Source organism: Otolemur garnettii, unplaced genomic scaffold (genome assembly GCF_000181295.1).
Source record: "Otolemur garnettii isolate 467f Iridium unplaced genomic scaffold, OtoGar3 scaffold00012, whole genome shotgun sequence".
NCBI classification, from domain to species: Eukaryota; Metazoa; Chordata; class Mammalia; order Primates; family Galagidae; genus Otolemur; species Otolemur garnettii.
The window spans coordinates 23,894,812-23,913,626 of record NW_003852407.1 but is presented as its reverse complement, the minus strand read 5'-3'; the positions used below and the strand labels follow the sequence as shown (position 1 = coordinate 23,913,626).

The 18,815-nt window shown below is 39.1% G+C and overlaps 1 protein-coding gene across 1 annotated transcript in view; it reads right to left on the bottom strand.

The window, feature by feature from the left end:
- CHST9 (carbohydrate sulfotransferase 9) overlaps positions 1 to 18,813 on the bottom strand; it is a 272,753-nt gene extending 253,940 nt beyond the window's left edge. The window contains exon 1 of the mRNA XM_003784769.3: positions 18,770 to 18,813. The gene's annotated coding sequence lies outside the window, so the exon portion shown is untranslated. The remainder of the gene's footprint in view (positions 1 to 18,769) is intronic.
- Positions 18,814 to 18,815: the final 2 nt, after the last annotated feature.

Below are 18,815 nucleotides of genomic sequence, written 5' to 3'. Positions count from 1 at the left end.
ATTAAAAAGTCAAAACACAATAGATGCTGGCACAGATGTAGTGAAGAGGGATCACACAAGCTATTGGTGGGAATGTAAGTTAGTGGACAACCTCTATGGAAAACAGTATGGAGGTTCCTCAAAGAACTGGAAGTAGACCTACCATTTGATCCAGCAATCTTGCTATTGGGGATCTACCCAAAGGAAAAGAAGTCAATTTATAAAAAAGAGATCTACACTCATATTTCATCACAGCACAGTTCACAACTGTAAAACTATGGAAAAAACTAGTACCCGTCAACTGGTTAAGAGCATAAAGGAAATGTGGAATACTACTCAGCTGTATAAAGGAGTGAAATAATGTCTTTTGCAGCAACTTGGATGGAAACGGAGGCCATTATCCTAAAAGTAAACCAAACACTGCATGTTCTTACTTACGAGTGGGCTCTAAGGAGTGAGTAGGCATGGTCATACAGAGTGACAATGGAGATTGGAGAATCAGAAGGGAAAGGATGGGAGGAGGGTGCAGGACAAAAGACTACATGTTGGGTACACTGGACACAATTCAGGTGACCAGTATGCTAAACGCCTAGACTTCTCCACTATACAATTCACCCAGGTAATCAAACATTTACACTTCCTAAATCTATTAAAATACAGTATTTTTAAAAGGTGGATAAAGAAATGCTGTGCAGGCTGGGCACAGTGGCTTTCGCCTGTAATCCTAGCACTCTGGGAGGCCAAGGCAGGTGGATTGCTTGAGTTCAGCAGTTCAAGACCAGCCTGAGCAAGAGCAAGACACCCATCTCTAAAAAATAGCTGGGTGTTGTGGCAGGTGCCTGTAGTACCAGCTACTCGGGAGGCTGAGGCAAGAGGATCACTTGAGTCTAAGAGTTTGAGCTTTCTGTGAGCTATGATGCCACAGCACTGTACTAAGGGTGACAAACTAAGACAGAGTTTAGACTCTGTCTAAAAAAAAAAAGTGTCTAATTTGTGGGAATAAAATAATAGGCTAATATAATAATAATCAAATAATTTGATTAGGAGTGATCAAAATGAAAGCACTCCAATGTTATTTTATTACTTGGGGAGAGAGCATGTAAAATACTCTGTAGTTACCAAAAAGGATATAAAATAAATACAGAGAAAGCAGAGTAGAAAATATAAAATAACATAATGGAAATGAACTCAAATGGAATTATAATCACAATAAAAATAAAAAGACAAAACTCTTTAGCTAATAAATATTGTCAGATGGGATTATTTAAAAGTTCAACCAGATACATGAATGAAAGAGCACCTTGAAACACAAAGGCTGAGTTGAAAGTATATATGGTAACCTACAATCATATATTAATATTAAATAATTAAGTAAATACAAATGTATTAAAAACTGGTGGAGCCATACACAATTAGACAAATCAGATGCTACAGTGACAAAAAGCTGAACTTACTAGACACCTATTACAATTTTACACTTGTATATACATGGCATCAAAAATATAAGGCAAAATTGATAAAACTATAACAATAAATTGATAAATCCATCAAGTTGGCTTATTTTTAATATACTTTTCTTCAGTATTTGAGAGAGCATTTAGACAAAACCAGCAAGAGAATTAAAGATTTGAGCAATAGCTTTAAAGACTTTATAGAATAGACACATCATAGAGTCTACTACAGTGGTTCTCACCCTTCCTAATGCTGTGACCCTTTAAGACCCTTTAAGACAGTGGGTTGCGGCCCACAGGTTGAGAATTGCTGGTCTCCTCTATCCAAAATCTAAGAAAAAACATTCTTTTCAAACAACATAAAACAAAACCAAGTCACGTGTATCAACATTTTTATAAAATTCAAAGGCAGGGAAATCTAAATGGAATCTGTTTCAGGTATGCACAAAATATGAACTACGTGCGTATGCAAAGCAGGAAAATCATTAACACGAAGTGCAGGTGGTTGGCTACCTCTAGAGAGAGAGAGAGCCTGTCCTGCTTAGCAGCTGACTCATCCTGGGGCCCACAGTCCAGCCCCCCAACCATCTGAGAGACAGTAAACTGGCCCCTTGTTTAAAAAGTTTGAGGACCCCTGCATCACTTCTACGTGACCACATATGGAATTTAGCCACATAGGGAGTTCTATCCAGGTTCTTTCCTTTCTAACTCCCAAAAGACTTCAAACTTGCCTTCACAAAATGGAACATTTAAAAGTTTACTTATAGGGTTTCCGCCTATACTGAAGGATGGTAGAACTGCTAAGTGAGATAACCTGGATCCCTGAAGGATGGCACAGAACAGAATTTTTGTACTGATCCTCATTGAATTGCAATGTGAATGTGAAATAAACCTTTTTCATATGAAATACCTGAGCTCCTGGGCTGATCACAGCAGTTAATCTCCTCTCACTAAAGGAAGACATTTCAAAGATACTGGAAAAGTTCTTTCTCTTTAGTTTAATAGAGGACCCCTGCGTGTTTATTTTTTATTATTCCTTAATTGGTCACCATATGTATTTTATTACATGCTTTAAATAAAATATGTATTGCATAGTGATAAATAAATTTTGAAACTCCAGCTAATGGTGAAATAAAAGCTTTCCTACTCTGCTCTCTTTTTTGAAATATAATAAAAAAAATACAAAGCATAAAAAATAGTGAGGAAAAGAACTAAATTTTCAATTAAACAAGAAAAGAACCACTACTCAAACCATTAACTATAACATAAACCCGCCACATTCTGTAAAATCTGGAGGGAAACAGAGGAGAATAAGAATTGACACATACACTCTCAAACCTTGAGCTGGATATAGATTTTTGTAAAAATAATATCATAGTCTTTTTTTTTTTCTCGCGCAAAGTCATTTTATAATTTAAAATTAAAAAAACTCCCACAAAAAACAAGCTTTGTACCCACCCATTCATCACTTCATTTTGCAGCCAATATCATAGTCTTAAAAGGCCATCCAGTAAAATTTAGATTGAAACAGTGAGATCCAGGGCATAGTAGGCTATAGGGAAATGACTGGGGATGTGGAGATGAAGACACTAACGCACCCACCTACCATTTTTATTCACCATGGAAGGGTCTCCCAGATGAGGATATTGAGAGAAAAAACAGACAAAAACCCATGACTACTCAATCACAACCTAAGGCTGGGGAATCTGAATGTTTCCAACTTGAGGGCAAGTGAAATAACTGCTAAGAGGGGCCGTTCTAGACAAGACTCCTACTGGACTGCAGTAGACTGCCCACATTCACACCTCCTGCCACTCCACATCTCTGGTTTCCTTCAAGAATGGAAAACAATCAGGACAGGGTTTATGAACCAGAGACACAGGTAACAGACAAAGGGAAAGAGTCGAGGTGGGAGACGTGGATTAGGAACAACAGAATTCACAAAGTGCAGTCCATGCGTCCTCATTGATAAAATCCATGACCATGAAATCCAGCTATGCATAAAATAACCCAAAATAACTCAAAGAGAAAAAGACTGGTTTTGAGCACCGATTTCATTTGAATTGGAAAACATGAAATATGACATTAAAAAAATGTAACCAAAATCTGAAATGAAGAAGGGGAAACTGAAGAAGCCTACATTTTATTTTTATTGTGGTAACATGCTGGAAAACTGCCTTTGGGGGGAGTGTAAAGTTCCATGAGGTGTTACAAACGTACAGGGGTCTTTAAAGAGAACACAGCTCTTCCCTACTCGTTACTAAGAAACTGTTCTTTCTGAGGTGGTCAGTAGACGTTACAGAAGCAAAAATCAGTAATTCCAATATGCAATGATAGGAATACTTTTTTAGGTAATGAGTATATATTTATTTATAAAAATGATTACTATAAGTGTAGTTTAGCTTACTGTTGTTGGCAATTTTCAGAATTGTACTTTGCTGTTTCTTCTGTGGTTGCAATGTTTTAATACATGTACAAATAAAACAACTATATTTTCCATTTTTTGTTTTACTTGTCCTTTCTGAGGCTTGAGGTAAAATGACCTATTAAATATCATGAATGAAAAATAGTTACAAGCTTGGTCTAGAGGTCTGCATGGAAGAAATTCAAAAATACTTATAACATCTAGAATTATTCCCCAAGGCACAGTCTTTTACATGGATTTATTATCAAAAGGTTCCATTTGTGCAAAGTCTTATTATCATATTTGTATATTCAATAAACTTAGACTACAAATAGCTTCCAGCTAATAATTACCTACACAAATCGTTCGTATGGCTGTTTTATTTTAATGCCAAATCTATACAGAAGTCTGCCTTTCCTATTGCTGTAACTTCAAACAACTTTTAACTCATCTTATTCATGGTCTGGGAGCTTTTCAAAAGTATACGAAATAAAAATATATTAAGTTTTATAAGATCACTAAATTGAATACTTCCCAGGTTAACACCGGAGAGACGGCAAATTCTCTCTGTAGTTTTGGTGTTCTTACTACAGATATGAATAGCCGTACTGTGGAGAGGAGGACAAAGCTATTTTTACCCTTATTTGAAGATAATCAAGACTTTTAAAGAACAAGCTCCTACCCCATAATAATTTGTTACTATCTTCCCCTTATTAAAACAATAGGACCTCACCTAATGTGCACGATGCAATGGTACATTTCAAAACTATTTACAAATGAGTATAACTGTGATGGATGTGTTACTTAGTTCAATGCAAGCATTTCACATTGTATATCGAAGCAGTACCCTGAACCCCATAAATACGTCAATGTACAAAGTTATGGTTTAATAATAAAAAATAATTAAAAAAAATAAACACTTTATCCCTTCTAAAAACAACAAACTGATTACTAATAGTTGTCTTAATATAAGCTGAAGATGGACTCTATTTTTTTAGTAAGGAGAGCCTATCACAGCGAAATTTAGCCTTTAACAGTGTAGGCTGGAAGGATCCAGGGACCAATTCTTTCTGATTCAGAACCTCACCTTCCTTCTACGAAGTGACACTGTCTCTCTCCAATTTTTCAGTCACTGAAATCTCTTCCTCTTTGCTATTATTTATATAATTTATAAACTACTATATGAAATATGAGGGCAAATAACTATCAGTATTCTTCTCTTTGGTTTATCATACCCCATATTCAGATACAAGATACACCGTATATTAAGATAGAAGATCTACAAGTTCTTTTTGTTTTTATTATCACGTGTCTAAAAGTACCACTCCAGTTGCTCTGGTTATGTGATGATTTATAGTCTAAGGAGCAGGAAATGTTATCTTAGGAAAATTTGAAATATTTATTTTGAAGGTAAACTTTTTCTGAGGAAATAAATTTTTATTTACAAACCTTACAAGTATTTTTATTTAGCCTCATTACATTGTACCTTACATAGAACTGGCTCTCCATAACTATTCATTGACTATATGGAAAGCTTTGGGTTTTGATACCTGTAAATCTATGTTATTGGGTTTTAAGTGTCTGTTTCTAATACACAGGCACTAACAATGGCCACCTGCTTTCCCAAGGACATGCCCTTGAGAATCACACTGGATCCTAAATCTCCCTCGTCCCCTGGCCAGATCCATTCCACACTCAGACTGCATTCTGCTAGGGAAAATCATCAGCTATCTAATGATTACACTTCATTTCATAGGCAAGCACTAGTATTTCCAAAAGATATGAAAGAAGAAAAAATATATTCCCTTAGATGCTCAGTTTTTCTTTAAAATTTCTTATGTTAAAAAATTCTCTTCAGCTTGGTGCCCATAGCACAGTGGTTATAGTGCCCACCACATACACCAAAGGTGGTGGGTTTGATCCCGGCCTGGGCCAGCTAAACAACAATGACAACTGCAACAAAAAATAGCCGGGTGTTGTGGCAGGTGCCTGTAGTCTCAGCCACTTGGGAGGCTGAGGCAAGAGAATCGCTTAAACCCAAGGGTTAGAGGTTGCTGTGAGCTGTGACGTCATGGCACCCTACCAAGGGCAACATAGTAAGACTCTGTCTCAAAAAAAAAAAAAAAAAACCCCTATATAACTTAAAAATGAAAGCAAGGCAACTTTAATATTTACTGATACTATCATATTAAGTATTGTTTTTTATGCTGCTTGAAATATATTCTTTTAAGGATCTCTATTTCTTTAGTGTTTAAAAACATTATGAAATTAATATTGAATTCTGAATGGAGACATTTAGAGATGAAAGGGAGGACAATTTTACTTATTGACTAAAAACTTTCAAAAGTGTTAGCTCATAGCTCACTTCAATACATGACAGTTATCTTGGATATTCTCCCTGATTTTTATTTTGAAAAATACCTAACCTACAGAAAATAAGCAACGGAGTGAACGCTGCACAATCTTTATATAGATTAAACAGTTGTTAACATTTTGCCGTATGTGTAACTTCTCTTCCCACACCTCAAAACATTGTTTTGTTTTGTTTTTTGTGCAACCATTTGAAAGTTGCAGAGATCATGAGATTTTGCCATCAAAAACTTCTAAATATCCTCTCCCCAAGGGCACATTCTTGTACATAACCTTAATATGATTATCACAATCAAGAATTTGACATGGATAGAATGCTATGTGGTATGATCTACAGGCCCAATTCATATTCCTACCACACATAACAATATTGACCTTATAGTTTTCTTTTTTTCTCCCATCCAGAATCTAATCAAAAAGGATAGATCCCTTGCCATTAGTTTCCAGGTCTCCTACTGTCCTGTAATCTTAATAATTTTCCCAGTTTTTAAATGACATTGTCATTTTTGAAGTCCGGGTTAGTTGTGTTGGAGAACTACCAATATCTCTCTCTCTCTTCCTGGAGTCTCCCCTAAACTAGTTGATGCTTTAAATAAACATGAGTTAAGGCTCACCCAAATCAATTTTCCAAGTTTTTAAATGACACTGGCATTTTTGAAGTCTGGGTTAGGTGTGTTAAATATCTACCAATGTGGATTTGTCTGGTTTCCTCATGACTAGACAGGTTAAACATTTCGGGCAAAATAATTCAGAAGTGATTTTGTGTTGTTCTTCCTGTGTCACATCAAAAGGCATGTGATTTCAGTTTGTCCCTGTGCTAGTGATGTCAAGTTTGGTCATTTGGTTGAGTGGCTGTCTGTCAGAGGCTTCCTGCAAAGGGACTTTCCCCTCTTTGCAATTCATAAGCAATCTGTGGGGTGACATGTAGAGACAGTATGAAAATCCTGTTCCCGTCAACCATTCGCTGCATGGTGAATCATGCTTGGATTATTCTTGCCATGGTAGGTGCAAAAACGATGACTTTATAAGTCTGTCATTTCCTTTAATTATCAGCTTGCATTCTTCAATAAAACAGAGCTTTTGCTTCCACTGACCCCATCTGTGCGTGTGTACACCATGAGCTCATGGATTCCTTTCCTGTTCAATATGCTTTAATCCACTAAGTCCATCATGACTTCTTATGTACAAAATATCCCAAACTCCAGAAGGCATCCCTTAAAACTAGCTTTTGCGTCCTTCTGATGTGTCCCTGTAAGTTTTTAAGCAATTCACTGCTTTCGGCCACAAGAGGTTCCAGGCTTTCTGGAGTCTGCCCTAAACTTGTTCATGCTTTAAATATAACATGAGTTAAGGCTTACCCGAAGCAATTTTAATGCAGCAATTTTAATTTAGGTGCAAGTTTTAGCACAGTACCTAGAACGCAGTAAGTGCCAGCAAGTAGGGTTAGATTTCTTCCTTAAAGTCACAAATCAATGAGGGGGCGTGTGTCAGGGGCATAAGAAAACAAAGCATTCCTGACCCCCTCCTTTAGTATGCACGGTTAACTAGTTTAGCCTTAGTTTGAAGCTTTGCGTAATTCTTAGAAATATGAACCTTTAACTTAAAACATGAACTTTTATACTCCTGTTTCACTTTCACACATTTATTCTCATTTTTCTTCTCCTTTATTTCCTTTACCTTTCCATGCAAGCCATATGAATAGGTAAACTTCAGAGGGTTTTTATGTAAAAATAATAGATCACTGATTAATGCTAGAATGTGCACAAATAGCACAGCATAAAACCTTCATAAAGTAAAGCCTTTTAAAATTCCTGAAATTATCAAGAGATTTCACATGTCAGAGGAGGTAAAATAAAGGCATGCCTGGGCATTTATTTATTTGGGGGGGGAGGATGTTTAAGCAATTCAGTGGACCTGCCTCCATTTCTAAATAAATGTAGCCCTTCCCAAATCACCCCTGAATCATGGAGAGGAAAGAGAAAGAGAAGAAAGAGTAGGAGACGTGGAGAATTCACAAAGAAAAATGTGCGGCCTCATAGCTTGCAAGCTTTTACGTATGTATGTAAGTATTTTTCACTGAATGTGAGAGTGGGTGTGCTGTACGCATGCCTGTGTACACGTAGGGTTAAACACGGGAATTTTCAGGATTTGGGAGCAGGGGCTCATGCTTTTAATCCCAGCAACTCAGGAGGCTGAGGTGGGAGGATCACTTGAGGTTAGGAGTTAGAGACTAGACTGGGCAACAGACCCCTGTCTAAAAATATAAAAAACATAGCTGAGTGTGGTGCAGAGCACCCGTGGTTCCAGCTGCACAGAGGCTGAGGCAGGAGGATCACTTGGGCGAGGAGTTCAAGGCTGCAGTGAGCTATGATGGAGCTCTAGCACTTTAGCCTGGGCTGCAGAGCAAGACCCCACCAGAAAAATAAAAATAAAAAACGACTGGGATGTTCAGTTGCATTTCCACTCAGAGGCAGCCACTGTAGTATTCGCTAGGAACACAAGGACCATCAAAACCAGATGGGTCCCCCACCTTATTGGTTAATTAAATAATTACACAAATAAATGTGAACTTACAACTCTCCTCAGTTCAATGAAGGACACTTATGCATACAAACATATATATGTGTGTATCCATATAAGGAAATTTGACTCTGGAGGAAGAGATCTCTCTTTTGAGGAAGTGACATTTGAGTTGGTATTTTAAGCATTACCTAAGAATTAACTAGTGAAAAGTTTGAGAATGTGTATTTAGGGGGTAGGGGATAGGAGAGAGGAAGGCCAATTAGAGCACCCTGAAGAAAGCTGGAGCCCAGGGAAGAGCCGAGGCCAAAAGAGAAGTGACTGGAGGAGTCTGATTCTCTGCGCTTCAAAAAGCAGGAGTGTAGTTCTGGTGTTTATTTTAAACAAAGCAAGTGGTAATCCACGTAAGTTAAGTGGTATGTGTGGTCAGAGGGGTGACAGTCATTATATTTGCATTTGGAAAAGGCCCTCAGGTACCTTTCTGGAGGAAGAGCCGGTAGTGGGGGCGATGCCAGATCAGTCACAGAGCCAGTGTAATTATCTATACGAAGGATGATAAAAGTTTAGACAGGTGATGGCAGATTTGTGCTATACTTTGGGGGTAAAAAGTCAATAACTTGGTGAAAGATTTGATATGGGGTTGAAGGACCAGTAAAGACAAGGAGGGACAATCCCTTAAGCTTGGGAGTTCCAGACCAGCCTGCGCAAGAGCAAGACCCCGCCTATACTAAAACAGAAAAATTAGCTGGTCATTGGGAAAATTAGCTGTAGTCCCCTGCTTGTGAGGCTGAGGCAGGAGGATCGCCTGAACCCAGGAGTTTGAGGATGCTGTCAGCTATGCTGACACCATGGCACTCTAGCCTGGGCAACAGAGTGAGACTCTGCCTCCACACATACACACACACAATAAACCCCCCACCAGCAGATGGTGGTGAGAAGGGCAGACGTGACAAGTTTGATTTTGATGTTTCATCTGATTTTCTTTAAAGATACACAAGAAGAAATACACTGGGATCTATAAGTGGGAAACTTAAGAGAGAACTTCCAAGCCGTAATTATGTTTTATGGAGTGCTCAGCATTAAATGAATATTGATAATCCCAAGACATTCTTTTTTTATTGTTGGGGAATCATTAAGGGCACAAAGACCCAAGTTACACTGTCTGCATTTGCCAGGTAAAGTCCCTCCTAGAATTGCATCCCACCCCCAAGAGGCGTGTCACACACCTTGATCCCCCACCCTCCTCCCTTTTTCCCTCTCTCCGCTCCCCCATTCCCCCAACCTCCACCATGTACCAGCATCAATTATCCTCATATCAGAATTAAGTACACTGGACTCTTGCTTCTCCATTCTTGTGATGCTTTACTCCAAGAAATTCTTAATGGATGGTACTTGGTGTACCTATGTTGGAAAAACCCAAAGTGACCTGAAGTTCTGAGATATTGGCTGGATAATCGCTGGCACTTGTGATTTCAGTGATTTGCAAATGCACTTCTATGCTAAATGCTCTTCTAATTCTCTGATCTGTAAAATCCGGAGAAAAAACTTTGCAGGACTTTTTACCTACCGGCAAGTAGAGTATATATAGGGCAAAGGTACAAAAGTAGTAAGTGGAGAATAAAAGTGGTAAGTGGAGAATTAATATTTAAAATACTTAACAGTCAATAAAATTTGGGAACCAGCTACAAATAACTGGTAAGATTATACCAGGCCATCTAGCTGAATGCCAGCCCTGTTAAAGTAATAAAGTCTCAGCCTCTGATAATAAAAGTTCCTGATTAAAAATAGAGCGCCGATGTTAGAAGGTGAAGGATGTTGATAATTATGGTTTTTAGTCCCCCAAATGTCACTAACACCCAAGGATTTTAATTTATACAGTGAGAAATTGATCTTTTAGGGGAAAATAAATCATCCTCATTCTAACTTACCGTTCAAAGAATGCTGTGAAAAAAAACTGAACTTACTTAGAGATAATGTTTCTAAAAAATCTTGCCTACATTTTAATTTTGAAATTTATTTTTTAAAGTATATGATAAGCATCATTTTATCTAAATCTTCACAGACTCTATTTGTTTTAAGCAAGCTGTTGCTGTTACAGGTCACAGCTTTAAGGCTCTCTGTGATGGAAAAAAAAAATAAAACAATAGTAGACTACAAGGCTAAGTGGAATTTGGGGCTTTTGGGTTCCGAAACTAATGGGAAAGTAAGTACTGTATTCTTCATTGGAACTGTCAGCGTTGTCTTAATTGGTTTTCCCATTTTCCTGTGTATCTAATAGAGGCTTCTGAAATTTCTTTACTGCATTAGCTTGTTGTATTTTTCCTTTTCTTAACGATGTTCTTTAGGGCTTTAGATTTCAGTGTAGGGTAGTAGTAAAGCACCATAGTAAAAGGGGGCACTCTGAGACCAGGGATGGGAATCCGTCACCTCTGTTTACTCCGACAAACAAAGTTTTTTCTCGGATAGCACAGTTAAGGGTACAAAGAAGGAAGGCTCTACTTTCACCGTCTTTTCTTTGATTCTGTACAAAACTAAAAAAGCAGAATAAGAAAAGGTAGATATTCCAATAAAATTTCACTGCCTATATAGATCTTTGTGCCGCTCGAATGAAAGAAGTGCCTTATTTTCCTTATCACCTCCATAATCCAGCAACCTCAATTTCATCGCCTCTCAATTCCCCTGGCACCACTACAGTTGTATTAGAAATTGTAACAAAAGTAGACCAAATAAAGTTAGGGGTCAGGCTGAGGCTGAACGTTGGGGACATTCAATTGACCTAGAAGCTTCCAGGAAGAACGAACAATATACAGCAAAACAATCAGAGATCAAATTGTGTTCTGGACAATTGCTGTATCCTCTTTGTAGGAAAAGCTGCCTCTCTTGATTGGGTAAAACATGCCCTTCTGTGCACAGACTCTTATAATGGTGCCAAAGCAATCAGTTATTCACACACAAAAACTCACATGCGTGCATATACACAAAGACATACTACCAACTGCAACCTCAAGTGTTGAGTCTACACTGGAAAGCTTTTGTCTTTAAAAAGAGTAAGATATACAGTGCTCAAAAAAAAAAAAAAATAAGATGAACCTTGAGTGGGAAGATCTAAGAAAAGATCTCACGATTAGGTAAGTTCAGGATGCTGTAGCTAATACTGAAAGGATAATTCTTATTAACTCTTCATTCTCAAAAGCAGGTCTTGGGACAGAACATCAGAAGAAAGAAAATTTCAATTTCACTTTCAATTCCCTTCTTGCTTCTGGGATCCAACAATCTCCTATCTGTTGTATATATAAGTCGTCTTCAAACCCCACCCATCTCTGCAATACTACATATTTCACAAAGAGAAAAGATGGCAGTGTGCTTTTAGGATGTTAACAGTGTAGCAATTAAATACGAGTAAGACAGATAACAAAATTGTCCATATCCTTCCCCTCTGACTCCTGTATGTTAGCACAAGATACATTTTTTTTTCCAAGCAATATAACAAAATTTTAGTACAATAGTTTATTTGGGTTGGTAATGGGTTTCTACTACAAGCATACTTCATGGAACTATGTTTTGCGGGGTAACTTCCACTGCTGAACTAGTACAGTTCCTTTCTGCATAAGCACCTTTCAAAGTTCTCTTTGTAACTCCTCCTTTCCTGTTTTTTTAGTGTTTAAATTAGTGTATATAAATACATATGCACATACATACCTAAACCTAGATTCACACCTGTGAATGTATACATTGTTTCTCTCTCTATATGAAAGCTTTCAATGACAGGACAGGAAAAGATGAAAACATGATCTAGAGCCTTGAGCCTGTGTCTGGTCCACTGAAGGCAGGGGAGCTGTGGACAAAAAGGATAGATGGGATGGTCCCTCGTGGGTTTTTTTTGAGACAGGAGTTTCACTCTGTTGCCCCAGGCTAGACTGTCATGGAGTTAAAGCTCACAGCAACCTCAAACTCCTGGGCTCAAAGAATCTTCTGGCCTCAGCCTCCCAAGTAGCTGGAACTATGGGCATGCACCACATTTGCCAGCTAATTTTTCTATCTTTTTAGTAGACAGAGGGTGGGGTATCACTCTTGCTCAGGCTGATCTCAATCTCTTGAGCTCAAGGGATCCACCCATCTCAGCCGCCCAGAGGTGCTAAGATTTGAAGTGATAGGATCGCAGTGCTAGGGTTGAATGCACGAGCCACTACACCAAGCCTGAATTGGGTTTCTTGAACGGCATAATAGAAGTACAATTGATTAAACATGGTAATGTTTAGTGGGCCCAGGATGGTCCCATTTGAAAGAATTAAAGATAGATAAAAGGTAGGGGCATGAACAGTAGTACCTGCCTACATAAAAACCTGCTTATCTAGCTCTCTGGCTCTCACAGGGGCCAGTATCACCCCTGGAGAATACTGTAGGAAGAGATGGGTATGCTCAGGGTTGTCACAATACTGGTGATGAGGGGTGGGGTGCTACTAGCTGTTAATGGGGGGACAGGCCAACCCGATGAAGAATTTCACATATCTCACAGAACTAAACTTGTCAGGGATGTCAACCTGTAGAATCTGGTATATAATCATAACTTTAATCAGAATTTTGTAAGAATTTGCACGGAAAGCCCAACAATTTATAATAAGGTTGTCATGGTAAATAATTTAATCAGTTCATGTACTCTGTCTCCTAACTCTGGAATTGATTAACTATAATATTAATATAAAATAAACTTAAGGCCACAGCAGCACCAAATCAATATTTTTCATTTTGGAAATATTTTTATTTATTATCGGCCATATGGTGAGTAACCCATACAGTCTTTTAAGGCAGAATTCACATTAGTAACAACATGAAAATGTTCCAAAAAAGAGTTTTGGAATTCTGGTGGAAGTATATTAATAGCATTTATTCTCTCACTTGAGAAAGAGCGTCTCCCACCTTCTCTCCACTCCTCCAGCCTATAATTTGACTTAGCGTAGTTTCCCAATGACACTTACCATTACTTCCTTTTTTCTGTTATTATATAAAATAAGTCTGGGTTGTAATTATCCTAATGCTACTTTTAGTCTGCCCTTATTCTTTCACTTTCTTGCACTTCTTGTATGGGATATCTTCTGATGTTTTTATTTGTCTTAAATTCAAATTTATTCTATAAATATATACTTATTCTCTATCTATGCAAACACTTGACATCTTTATCATGTGTCCTAGTGAAGTTATCCCCAAACATTACTACAGTGAAATACATATTTTATTACAGGTTATTTTTATTTGCTCCTTTAAATTATAGGTATATTCAGCAACTGTATTTTTGATTATTATCTTTCAGGATACTAAGGGGGTGACATGAAATACTTGTTATTAAAAAATACAACAGTGAGTAAGAAGGCTGAAAATCCCAATGACTGCTGAATGCAAGACAGCCCGTTACAAGCCCTGTGCACTCACCTCGGGACCCCTCATTTCAGGAGCATCACGTAGTCATTGATACTTCGATGGCTAGAAAGAGTTAACTCCCCTACCCGACTAACTTACTACAGGGTAGCTCAATGAGGAGTCAGATCAGGTTTCTAGTTTCTGCTCTGCCACCAACTCCCAGCGTGACCTTTAACAGTCCACTCTCATTACTATGGGCCCCCATCATTTCCTTACGTTAAAAGGAGGGCCCTGAAATAAGTTCCTTTTAAGCTCCTTTCTAGCTCTTTTTAAAAAATGCATAATTTTGATCCTAAGACTTAAGCACTGATGAGAAGAAAACTGATTCTTTTAATAAATGTGTATAAAATACATCCTGTGGGTCTCAATTATATTTCCAACCACAGTATTTCTTTTAAAATATTCAGTCCAGTCAAGTCTTTAAAAAATGCTGTGCCCTATTAAAAAAATGTTCCCTCAAAAAAAAAACAAAACAGTATCCCTGAACTTTAGGTAGTGAGAACATATTTATTACAGGAACACGGTCTCCATTCTGAAGGGTACATCTACTTTTCTATTGCCATTCTCTACACTTCTAGAAAAGTAACGGTTTTGCTGTGAATTATTAAAATAAAAATGATGTTATCTGCTTTTCCTCTCATAAATTGTGGGCAGTTCTAATCTTCTACACAGAGGTTTTCCAGATTCTAAGAGTCCTCGGAAGTAACAATTCAACAAAATCTATGGACAACGAAACTCTGAGGATAAGCAAGATGGTTAACGGCAAGGGCTACGGTATGAATCAGCTTCTTGCGCAAGTAACTCATCCACAACCAATTTTGCCCAAGAGCTTTCGAAAAGCACAATAGAAATCTGTTAAATTGGCAGTCTTGCTGAACTTCAACTATTTTATCTAACCAGGTCCACTGTAACAACAGATACTTGAGAGCTTCTCTTTGATGAAATGTGTTTTTGATTTGCAGTATAGGTACAGAGATCAAATGGACCAAACCAAACCCCTTATTCAGATGGCTTCTGCTGTTCCTTCTATAAGGAACATCTGTAAGGCTTAGGAATGACATTTAACACCGTATGCACATGTACGCTTTAGGAAAACATTCAAAAATTCAGTTTAGCACGATGCATAAATTAATATATTCCTACTTGATTTTCAAGAGCACCCCATTATCATTTCTTGAAACATATTAATCGATACCTTTGGTACATGTCAAGTGAGACTGAATTTCTCAAAAGTCTGTCTAAAATACTTTTATTTTTGCCAAGAACATTCCCAATCCTTAACACGTATTCATTAAACAGGTATGCAATCAAGTCTTGATTATCTTTCTGTGAACTGGATATAATCTACCGCAGAGTTTTCATATCAGGTTTGCTTATTTATACCACCCAGCTCATTTCTGGGCAGGCTGCCCATCTCCCCACCTTCCCACAAATTGGTTTTGGTGTTTGAGGTATGAAACCTCATTTAAAAATTAACCGAAACACAATAAAATAATCAGAAAGGCAACTTGCCCACAATAACAACGACAATCTTTTCCAAACCGCACATGTAATCCATTCCAAAGACAAACACAAATGACTTTTGAAATAACCATGATTTCAGATTATCTTTGCCTCTATTCCTCTCATTAGCATGAATAATTCAGAGTGCTTACATTACATGGAGAAACTGTTTCCCCTCAATAATTCATTTTTAGTATACAGAAAAATAAGATGTAACACATTCTTATGTTGTATCCAAAGGTTTAAATTAGACTATACTTTTAAAGACAACTTTCTTTTCAAATTACCTATAGTTTAGGTTTATTTTCTTCAATGCTATCCTGGCTATTAGAAGAAGAATTAACAATTTAGTTAATTAAGTTACGAGAGTCTTAATTTCAGGGCGAGAGAAGGGTGGAGTAGAACAGCAGGTAACAAGGCCCCACTTTTCCTTGGTTCTCGATAATTCTTCAAGCGCCTGTCAGTTATGTGAAAAGTGTGAAAGTTGTCATTATCTTTTTCCTCAGAAATATGAAACTGCTTTGGGACACCACACCCAGACTTTGAGTAAAAAGAATTTTCCTGATGTTCTGGCTGCACTTAAGGAATAACATATTTATTATGCTACTTAATTGTGAACGATCAAAATGCCCTATCCTTGCAGTTTTAGTTAGAGCAAACAGCCCTAAATGGGAGATCCATTCTTGGTGGAAAGGACCCAAAATCTCAAATCTTGGTTTAATGATGACATGAACACAATGAAGGGTGTGTGAATTTTTCTGCTGATTACACACTCATGCATCTAGACTCTCAAACACAAATTTAAAAAGTACTATATAAACACTTTATTTTATCCTAATATATAGGATATGATAATAGCATCCTATATATTATTCATAGTAAATATTTGTGTGGGAAACAATGCATACTCCTTAGAAGGTCCACTTAATCTGGACTTTGAAATACTAAGTCTCTCATTTTGTGAATTCTCCCTAAGAAGGCGCTCCTCTCCTCTGGAAACCATACTAACTTTCAGAAGCCACAAGCTGTTTACTGCACTGCTGTAGAGCCTCAAATGCTAGCCTGATGACCAGGAAGAAAGGGAAAGAAGGTCTTGTGAGTAGCAGGCTGCAGCTCTACTAATTTTTAGCTTCTCTCTGGTAACAAAAAGGTGGGGTCCAGGGGTAGGAAGCAATCTGATTTCCCTGGCGTACACACAGGCCTTGACCAAAACTCTAAAACTTTTTTCATTTCTTCTTTCACTGAAAATGCTTTCTTTTAAAGAGGAGATTACAGTGTGATAAGCCAGATTCAACAGTTGCTGAACTCGGGTCAACATCAGGTATCATTACAGCTTTCAAGATGGTCATGGAAAGGTATGAAGTGAGCAAGTGCATTTTGATACCTGTGAAAATAAACACTGAGCTTTAAGTGAGTGGGTGAGAACAGATGGTTGGTTAATGATTTAAAACATTTATGTTTTTGGACTGTCACCAAGCCTCTGTATTAAAAAATATGATGCTTAGTTAGCACATACCAACATCTATATGCAAGGTACTTATTTTCTGGAGGACGCTGCTGTAATGAAGGAGATAAAAACCAAATGAGGGAAGAGGAAAAATTCTCGTTTTCTGGAGGCATTCGCTATGCACTATTTCTTATTGACTATATTCCATCTAAATGTTTTCCATGTGACGAGAGGATTTTAATTTTTCCTCAATTACTAGTCAACTCTAAGGGCCCAGGTATTGTATTCTGTTTGAATGTATTGGATAGAATTACAATTTGGTTCCGTAAATTTGATTCACTTTGACTGGAGCTCTTAAAAAACCCTTTGAGCAATAATAAAATATGGGAGTCCCGGGTACTCTTGCCCATGAAAAAACCCCAACATTCTCCTTATCCTCACGTTGGTTGACAGGTATATGGGTGTTGTGATTATGTACCGGAATTAGCAGGTGCAGGCAACTGAATCAGGCAAAGGGATAAACATTCAATATGGTCACACTGCAGTTGGGTGTGTATAAGTGAGTTGAAAAGAAGCCCATGGCCTTCAAACCGAGCGGCACGGCAACAGGGCAGATTAAACCACACCGAGATAGATTCGTGCAATGTTTGGGGTTCATGTGTAGAAAAATAAACATTAGTAAATACTACTCTTAATTGCCAGAAAAACTGAAAGAAAAAAGAGTGCTATTAAAATCCATACTGCTTTCACTTGGATGTGATAGCACTATGGGAGGGGAAAGTCACACACACTGTCTGTATTATTTACTTGCTCTCTCTTTCTCAAACCCTGGGAATTACTCAGGCACAGTTTGCCTGTGGGAGGGAGTCGGGGGTGGATCTACCGGCAGGGGAGAGAGGAGGGGCGGCAGCTCTAGACTCCCAGCCTGTGAACTTGGTGGGAAAGAACTCCCAGGCACCACCAGAACACGTTTTAGCCTCCTAACAGAAACGTGCTGCGAGGCACCGTGTTCGAACCGGGCAGAAGAAGGAGTGAGTGACCGTGAGTGAGAGTACCAGGGGCAGTTAGAAAACAAGCCCTCTCCCCCACCCACCTCCAAGTCGCTCCTCAGCTCCCCCCTCGCCACCCTCCGCTGGGTCCGCGCCTGAACCTGGGGCCCGCGCCCCCCCCCAACTTCTTCCCACCGCGCCCGCAGCCCTAGCACGAGCCCGAGCAAGGTCTCGGAGTTTGGGACTGGCGCAAAGGCAGCGCCACAGCAGAGATGCCCGTCTCTGCACCAGACACGCCCGAGGGCCGGAGAAAGCGGCATTGGAAACTCCAGGCTGTTCTTTCTGCTGTCCGCTGTCCAACCTGTGCGTGGCCCGCGCGGGGGCTGGCGCCACAATCCTGGAGTCAGCGTGCCCCGCACAGGCGGCTAGCAAGTTCGGGAACTTGTCCCCCCCGCCTGCCCCTCCGGGTCTCCAGATCCCGCCACCCCTCGCCGGCCCCTCCACCCCCGGCCGGCAAAGTGAATGGAAGTGGGTGGAAATACCGGGAAAGGGGGCGAGAGGGGTAGACGGGGAAGGGAAGACGCCTCCCGCACCCCACACGGCGCAGTCCCGGGAAGGTGAGGATGCACTGGCACGCCCAGCGGCGCCCCGCGGACCCCCCAGCCTCGGTCCCCGAGCCCAGCGCGGTTACCTCGCGAGTGGCGCGGGCCGCCGCCCGGGCGCCTGCCGGCACCGCT